Raw genomic sequence first — 8,418 nt, forward strand, 5'->3', positions numbered from 1 at the left:
TGCATTCATCCATCTTGAACTTCTTCAAGATATCTTTAGTATATTTTTCTTGATAGATGAATGTCCCTTCCTTCATTTGTTTGACTTGAAATCCAAGGAAGAAGGTTAATTCGCCAATCATGGACATCTCGAATTCCCTAGACATCATGGTAGCAAACTCATGGCTTAGCAAATCATTAGTTGAGCCAAAGATAATATCGTCAACATAAATTTGACAAATGAAAAGATCCCCGTTGACGTCTTTTGTGAACAAAGTGGTGTCCACCCTCCCGATCTTAAAGCCTTGCATGATTAGGAAGTCACGAAGCCTCTCATACCAAGCCCTTGGAGCTTGTTTGAGCCCATAGAGTGCCTTGTGCAACCTATAAACATGATTAGGATTGCTCGGATCTTCAAACCCGGGAGGTTGCTCAACATAAACAAGTTCGTTAATAAAGCCATTTAAGAATGCACTTTTCACATCCATTTGATATAACTTAATATTATGATGTGAAGAATAAGCAAGAAGGATGCGAATAGCTTCAAGTCTTGCGACCGGAGCAAAAGTTTCACCAAAATCCAAACCTTCGACTTGAGAAAACCCTTTTGCCACAAGTCTTGCTTTGTTGCGTACCACCACCCCATGTTCATCTTGCTTGTTTCGAAAGACCCACTTTGTGCCGATGATGTTCTTGTCTTTCGGAGGAGCTTCGAGGACCCAAACTTCATTGCGGGTGAAATTGTTCAATTCTTCTTGCATGGCCATCACCCAATCCGAGTCCTCAAGCACTTCCTCTATGCTAGTGGGTTCAATATAAGAAACAAACGAATGATGTTCGCAAAATGAAGCATGTTTAGAGCGAGTTCTTACTCCTTTGGTAGGACTACCAATGATTTGACCAATTGGATGATCCTTGGAGATGCGACCATGCTTCACTAGCGGTATTTGCGTGGATGCTTGTTGGGGTGGATCATGGGTGACTTGTGCTTGTGGTGGAACATTTTGCTCTTCTTGTTCTTGGACTTGGGGTGTTGGCGTTGACACATTTTTTTGAGGTAGTGGATCAACTTTATCTTGATCTTCATCCACTTGGGGTGCCGTGGAGGTGTTTGGTAAAGATGAGGAAGTTCCTCCCCCTTGATCATTGCCTTCATGCACCTCCTCCGGCTTGATATTCCCAATGGACATCTTCTTCAAGGCTTCTTCAATCTCTTCATCCCCTACATTTTCATAGCCAACAACCTCCTCTTGGGAGCCATTAGATTCATCAAACTCCACATCACATGTTTCTTCAACTAACCCAGAGGTTTGATTGAATACTCTATATGCTTTGGAGTTTGATGCATAACCAAGAAAGAAACCTTCATCACATCTACTCTCAAACTTACCGAGCCATTTCTTCTTATAGATGAAGCATTTGCAACCAAAGACTCGAAAGTATGATATATTTGGTTTCCTCCCGGTGATGAGCTCATATGGAGTTTTCTCGAGGAGTCGGTGAGGATACACTCGGTTGGATGCATGACACGCCGTGTTGATTGCTTCCGCCCAAAACTTCTCGGACGTACCATAACCATCTAACATTGCTCTTGCTAGGGTGATGAATGTCTTGTTCTTTCTTTCCGCCACTCCATTTTGTTGAGGCGTGTAGGTGGTAGAAAACTCATGTTTGACTCTCTCTTCATCGCACCATTCTTCAATCTTTGTATTCTTGAACTCGGTGCCATTGTCACTCCGGATCTTCACAATTGGGGAATTGTATTCCCTTTGAGCTTTTCTTGCAAATGTCTTGAAGATCTCCGGAGTTTCACCCTTATCACCTAGAAACATGACCCAAGTGTAGCGTGAAAAATCATCAACGATTACTAGGCAATAGAGGTTACCACCAATGCTCTTGTATGAAGTTGGACCAAAGAGATCCATGTGTAGTAGCTCAAGCGGTTTGGAGGTAGACAACATCGTCTTGATAGGATGATGAGTTGCAACTTGCTTCCCGGCTTGACATGCTTTGCATAACTTGTTCTTGTCAAAAGTGACGTCCTTTACGCCGGTGATCATCCCTCTCTTGTGGGCTTTCTTGAGGTTGCTCATGCTAATATGAGCAATTCTTCTATGCCAAAGCCACCCAAGAGACGACTTGGTGAAGAGGCAAGTCATGGTGCTTGTTTGCTTTGAAGAGAAATCCACCAAATAGATGTTGCCATGCCTAAACCCCGTGAATACCAATGACTTGTCTTTTTCATGAGTTACTACAACACCATTCTTGTTGAAGACACACGTTAGTCCAAGATCACATAATTAAGCAATAGAAATAAGATTAAAACTAAGTGCTTCTACAAATAAGACATTTGAAATAGATAAATCTTTTGAAATTGCAATTCTACCCAAACCTAAGACTTTCCCCCTTGAGTTATCACCATAGGTGACATGTTCATGATCGTCGGGGTCTTCAAGAGAGGTGAACATGCTATCATTGCCGGTCATGTGTTGAGAGCAACTGCTATCAAGTACCCAATGTTTTCCTCTGGCTTTGTAGTTCACCTACACACATGAGAATTCATTTTTGAGTTTTAGGAACCCAAACAAGCTTTGGGCCTTGCACATGTGTGACAAGAGCTTTTGGGACCCAAAGTTGCTTGGGGAGCTTCTTCTTTGACTCCTTAGCGATTTTGCCAATGAACTTGGCCTTCACCTTGCCCTTCACTTTACTCAAGAGAAAATGGTTATTTTGGAACATTGATGAGTAATTCTTGGGTAAGTTAGGAAGAGGACGTGATGGTAAAGTGCACTCCCTAGTGTGGTGCCCGGTGACTTGGCAATGTTGGCAATATGAACCAACTTCCTTGATGAAGCTTGTCTTGATCTCCGGAGAAGGAGTTGTAGCCATGTTTGGCTCCGGAAATGAACCAAGACCTCTCTTGCCATAGTCACGGGCATTGTTGAAGAGAATCTCCTTGTGGATGTATTCTCCTCTTGAGAGTTTCTCCACACTACTCTTGAGGCTTGCCACTTGATCCATCAATTCCTTTTCCCTGGAAGGAGCAAGCTTGGGCACAATATTAGTGGCATTTGCATCAATGAGTAGGTCATCACATGAAGTAGAAGCATTGACCTTTTCATGAGCAAATTTCTCAAGACTTGGGTCAATAACTTCATAGGCAAATTCAAGTTCTTGATACTTGTGAGCCAACTCCCTATGCTCTTGTTTGAGCTTTTTGTGGCTCTCTTCTACTTGCTTAGCAAGTACAAGTGACTCATTGTGCTTTTTGAGCAAGTCATTGTACTTACCAAGTAAGTCGGAGTGGGCAAGCTCTAACTTGGCATGAGTGCTCTCAAGACTTTTGACTTTGCCCTTTTCCCTCTTGATGACGGATGTATACTCATTAATGAGGTTAGTGAATTCATTAGGATCAAGCTCTTCGTCACTATCATCTTCACTATCTACCTCACATACCTTGGTGTTACCTTTTGCCATGAGGCACATAGGAGGCGGAGGTAGAGGTGGTTCTTCATTGGTGAGGGCGATGCTGACGATGTCTCCTTCATCACTTGAATCTTCACTTGAAGAGACATCGGTCACCCACTCTTGTTTTTCCACCAAGAAACTTTTCTTGGTGTGCCCTTTCTTCTTTGGGAAGAGCTTGGTCTTCTTGTCATGGGTCTTCTTCTTCCCAAATCTCTTGTTTTGCTCTTCCTTTCCTCTTCTTCATCATCGCTTGAATCATGGCGATGCTTGTTCTTGTTGTCCTTGTTTCTTTTATTCGGCTTGGGACAATTTGGACGGATGTGACCTTTTTCTCCACAATTATAGCAAATCTTGTTCTTGACATTCATTGGCCGGAACATTCCCATTTTGGAGTCAAAGTTGAAACCCTTATTATTGATCTTTTCATTCAAGCGTGTGAACTTTCTCATCATGAGAGCAAGTTCCCCATCATCTTCAACATCGGATGAGCTTTCATGATGATCATCTTCTTCATTGCTTGAGCTTGAATCTTGTTTGATCATCTTGAGCTTGCGGGATTTGTTTGTCTTGGTCTTTAGAGCAATTGACTTGCTTGAAGTTGGCTCTTCGGACATACCAAGAATGCTCATTCCATGAGCGCGAATTTCCCCCACAAGTTCTCCTACTTCCATTGCGTCAAGATCCTCCTTTTGAAGCATAGCATTAATGATATTATACTTGGGCTTCGGGAGGAGCATGAGAATCTTGCGATTGATGGAGGCACTGTCAATTTTGATATTTCAAGTGCATTAATGTCCTTGACAATGACATTCAAGCGAGAATACATATCATTGCAATTTTCATGAGCTAGCATTTTAAAGGAATCATACTTAGCTCTAAACAAGTGATATTTTTGCTCACGAACTTTAGTGGAACCTTCATGAATTTCAATGAGCTCCTTCCAAATATCACTTGCTAAGTCCATGCCATTAACTCTAGCAAAGACTTCCTCACTAATAGCTTCGAAAATTGCATTTCTAGCTTTAGCATTCCATTTTAATTGTTCGGCGGTGGGAGTTCCGGTGAACCCGACCTTAGTTGCCAACCACACTTCGGGGGCAATCGCATCAAGGTATGCGGCCATGCGAACTTTCCAATAAGCAAAGTTCTTGCCCTCGAAGTGAGGCGGCGAACCACCCATCTTGGCCATAGCTCTAGGCGGAGAAGCCTAATGATCCAAATGAGCAACGAGGCTCTGATACCAATTGAAAGGATCGATGGACCAAGAGGGGGGGTGAATTGGGCCTTTTTCAATTTCTAAAACAAGGTAAAGCAAACTTAACCTATGCAAAACTAGAAAGGCACCAATTCACCAACCGGGTAACTAAACTACCTACGCAAGCTAGGAAAGATAAAAAGAGGTAAAGCCTAGCAAGGTAGAGCAAAGTAATGATCCCTAAATCAAGCACATGAATAAATTGCATAAAAGATAATGCTTGAATAAGTAAAGTGGACAAGAGACAACCGGATTTTTTCCCGTGGTATCGATGTGTTGGCACACACCCCTAATCCACGTTGTGACACTCACAAAGAGTTTTGTCACCTCCCAAGTCACAAAGATGAGGGCGCTCACTAAGAGTCTCCGTTCACCATCCCGGTGTGGTGGAGATCAAGCCACGTACAATCTTCTTCTCCGGGCTCCCACAATCCTTGGCAAGCTCCGCGAGAATCACCTCGATCACCAAGATCGCCTAGGTGATACCAATCACCAAGAGTAACAAGCTAAGGCCTTCACTTGAGCAAGAACCGATCACCAAGAACGGATGCACACAAGCTTCTCTCCACTCAAGTCCTTAATCTTGCTTCTTGAATGATTGAATGAACATGTATGTGATATGATGAAGCTCAAGATGGCTCTTGACTATAGTATGAGTGTTTGGATGTTGCCTGGTGTCAAGAGTACTAAAATGACCCATTGAAGGGGTATATATAGGCAGCTCACACGAATAGAGCCGTTGGAGAAAAAGCTGCCAGAAAACTGCGTAGCGCCGGTTAATCCGACGTACCTCCAATAGTCATCGTCGGTTTAACCGGTGAATGTAAACTACCCCTTCTGAAAACTAGCCGTTACAGCTTGGGCAGATTAACCGACGTATCATCGGTTTAACCGGTGAGTGTAGTTGTCCACTGATCAACTGAACAACCAAGTCTCTGGACAACTGCACCGACGTCCCATTTCAAATATCGTCGGTTTAACCGGTGTATTGACTTGTCCAGACTCTCCTGACCTCGTTTAACCGACATATACAAAAGTTGAAGCGTCGGTTAAACCGGTGTTAAGGATTTTTCCTGATTTTGCCTTTTCTGATTTGAGTCTTGAATGAAATCCAATTATTCTTGAGATATAAGTTGAGAACCACTTATTTGAGCTTCTAGAAATCTGAGTGACCATTATGTGCATCCATTTTCAAAGGACCATGTCCATGCTCAAGTTACTTAGCCTAAACCCCTCTTAATAGTGCGATCACTACAAAACTATAAAACCTATACTAACCTAAGTGTCCTTCTCAACCTTATGACACTTAGGACTAGAAAGATCCTTAGTCTTGACATATTATTGGGTTGAATGCCGAGATCGCCTTTTTGAATAATGAAAATTTGGGGCCTCTTTTGACATATGACCAAATGAGCGATAATGATCTATAAAGCTGCACAAACTCATTAGTCACAATAATGGTTGTCATTAATCACCGAAACATACCTTGAGGGCCTAGATGCTTACAGCTTCTAATGATGTGTGGTAGATCTAGGCCTCCTAGAGTTCGGGTCCGGCTTGCCCAAGCCGGGTCCCAGTCCTTCGTTGGTTGTTGCTAGAGGATTGACTGCGAGCGGTGGAGCATAAGGAAGGAGAACTCAGGCGTCCAGACCCTCAGGCATCCAGACCCTCAGTTTCGCTGCCGTGAGGCGGTTTCACTGGTTCCGGTGCTAGTGTCCTTTGACGTGGGAGCAGGTCCGTTCATCCTCCTGAAATAGTTGCATAAGTGGCGGCCCCCCGTGACCTTCCTGCTGGGAGGTACAAGTGGGCTTCGCCGTGTGTTGGTGTTTCGGACCGCCGACTAGTGAATTTGTGCTAGCACGTCTAGCTCGGATGGTATGCAAAAAAGACACAATGGTTTATACTAGTTCAGGTGAAATGTCCCTACGTCCAGTTCAGGCTGCTCGTGTTCTTGCACTGGTTTGCAGTAGGGGTCACAAACGGTTGAGAGAGGGAATGGACTCCCAAATCTCTAGTGGCAAAGTGTTATGCGAGTGCGTGAGTGTCTGAGAATTCGGTACCCCCTACGGGGGTCCTCCCCTTCCCTTTTATAAGCCAAGAGGCAGGGGTCGGATGCATCAGAAGGAGAGAGAGAGAGAGAGAGAGAGAGAGATAAGGAGTACAAAGAGGAGGATCGTTGGGATCCCGCTGCTCTCTTTCCCTTTGCATGAGCCCCATTGGCCCTGTAGATGACGCTGGGGGTGTCCCGACGCCGCTCCCTGGCACAACAGGCGATGTGCGCCTTAACAAGACAGGCAGCGCGTGTCGGTGTTTTACTGCTACGGCCACCGAGGGATACCCCCGAGGTGGTGAGTTCATAGTTAGGGTGTCGCCGAGATCAGGAACTTGAAGGTGCAAGGAACATAAAGTTTAGACAGGTTCGGGTCACCGAGAGCATAATACCCTACGTCCTGTGTGGTTTGTATTGCCTTAGATGGTGATCAGGTGATCTCCTGTTTGCAGAGGGTCCCTGTCAGTCCTTATATAGTCTAGGCCATGTGCGCAGTCCTATGGGCCCAGGTCTAACAAGCCCCCGAGCTCTTCGTAGTCGAGTACTGCAAGCTTCCGAGTACTTCTGAAGGTATCTTTGAGTCCTCATGAACTCCATCTTGAAGGTGTCTGTCGACTACTTCCCTGGCTGCATCGAGGCTATGAGGTGCTCATGCCCTGAGTATTTCTCAAGTCTTCTTTTATATGGGATGCGATTGAACTCGCACTCCATATGGAGTAGCCCCCGAGCCTTAGGATGACTGGTAGAATCCGGCAGAGGGTCAATTTAGTCTTGAGTATTCTATCCTTATCTTCCAAAAGATTTGAAAAATAAGTTGCTGATGACATGTGTCCCTGCAGCCCCCGAGCCTTGAATCCAAATTCTCAAGGTTTTGAATAAAGGATACAAAGAATCGTGGCATGCTTATACGCTGAGAGCCGTGTTGTATCCGGCCACCGAGCCTGGAGCTAGATAAGTCGCACAAGATACACCTAGTAGTCGGTGGCGCAGCCCCCGAACCTAGGCATTGGCCAAGTTGCCGCTGGATCTTGAACTGTCGATAAATCCGACTAGTCGAAGTCGATTCTGACTAGTTTTGTAGGCAAGACGAGTAGTCAATATAGATGCCAAGCATAGTCATTTCCGACTAGTCTTGTAGATGAGACAAGTAGTCGGAGTAGTCGCCAACGTGTCACCAAGCATAGTTATTTCCGACTAGTCTTGTAGGCAAAACGAGTAGTCAAAGTAGTGGCCAGCGTGTCACCAAGAATAGACGTCTCCGACTAGTCTTGTAGGCGAAACAAGTAGTCGAAGTAGTCGCCAGCATGTCGCCATGCATTCTTCACGAAGTCAAGTAGTCGCCGAATGTTATTGATGAAGCCATCTAGTCGGAGTCGAAACAAACTAGTAGTTGTTGTAGTCGGCGATGTGTAGTCGAGCGTTCTTGCGAAGTTGAAGTAGTCGATGGCGATTGTTGAGAAAGCCAACTAGTCGGAGTTGATTCCGACTCGCCCAGCAGTATGGTCCAGGTCAGGTCCCCTGCAAGGTAAACATAAAAGTATATTGTAACTTATATACATGATATGTTGGGAGCAAATCCCAGTATTGTAAAATGCATGTAAAATTTTTTGCTTTGTACTCTTGCTCGGCCGCATAATTTCCCGGGTAGGTAGCCTATTACGTTTAGG

This window comes from Panicum hallii, chromosome 4 (assembly GCF_002211085.1).
Source record: "Panicum hallii strain FIL2 chromosome 4, PHallii_v3.1, whole genome shotgun sequence".
In the NCBI taxonomy this organism is placed as follows: domain Eukaryota; kingdom Viridiplantae; phylum Streptophyta; class Magnoliopsida; order Poales; family Poaceae; genus Panicum; species Panicum hallii.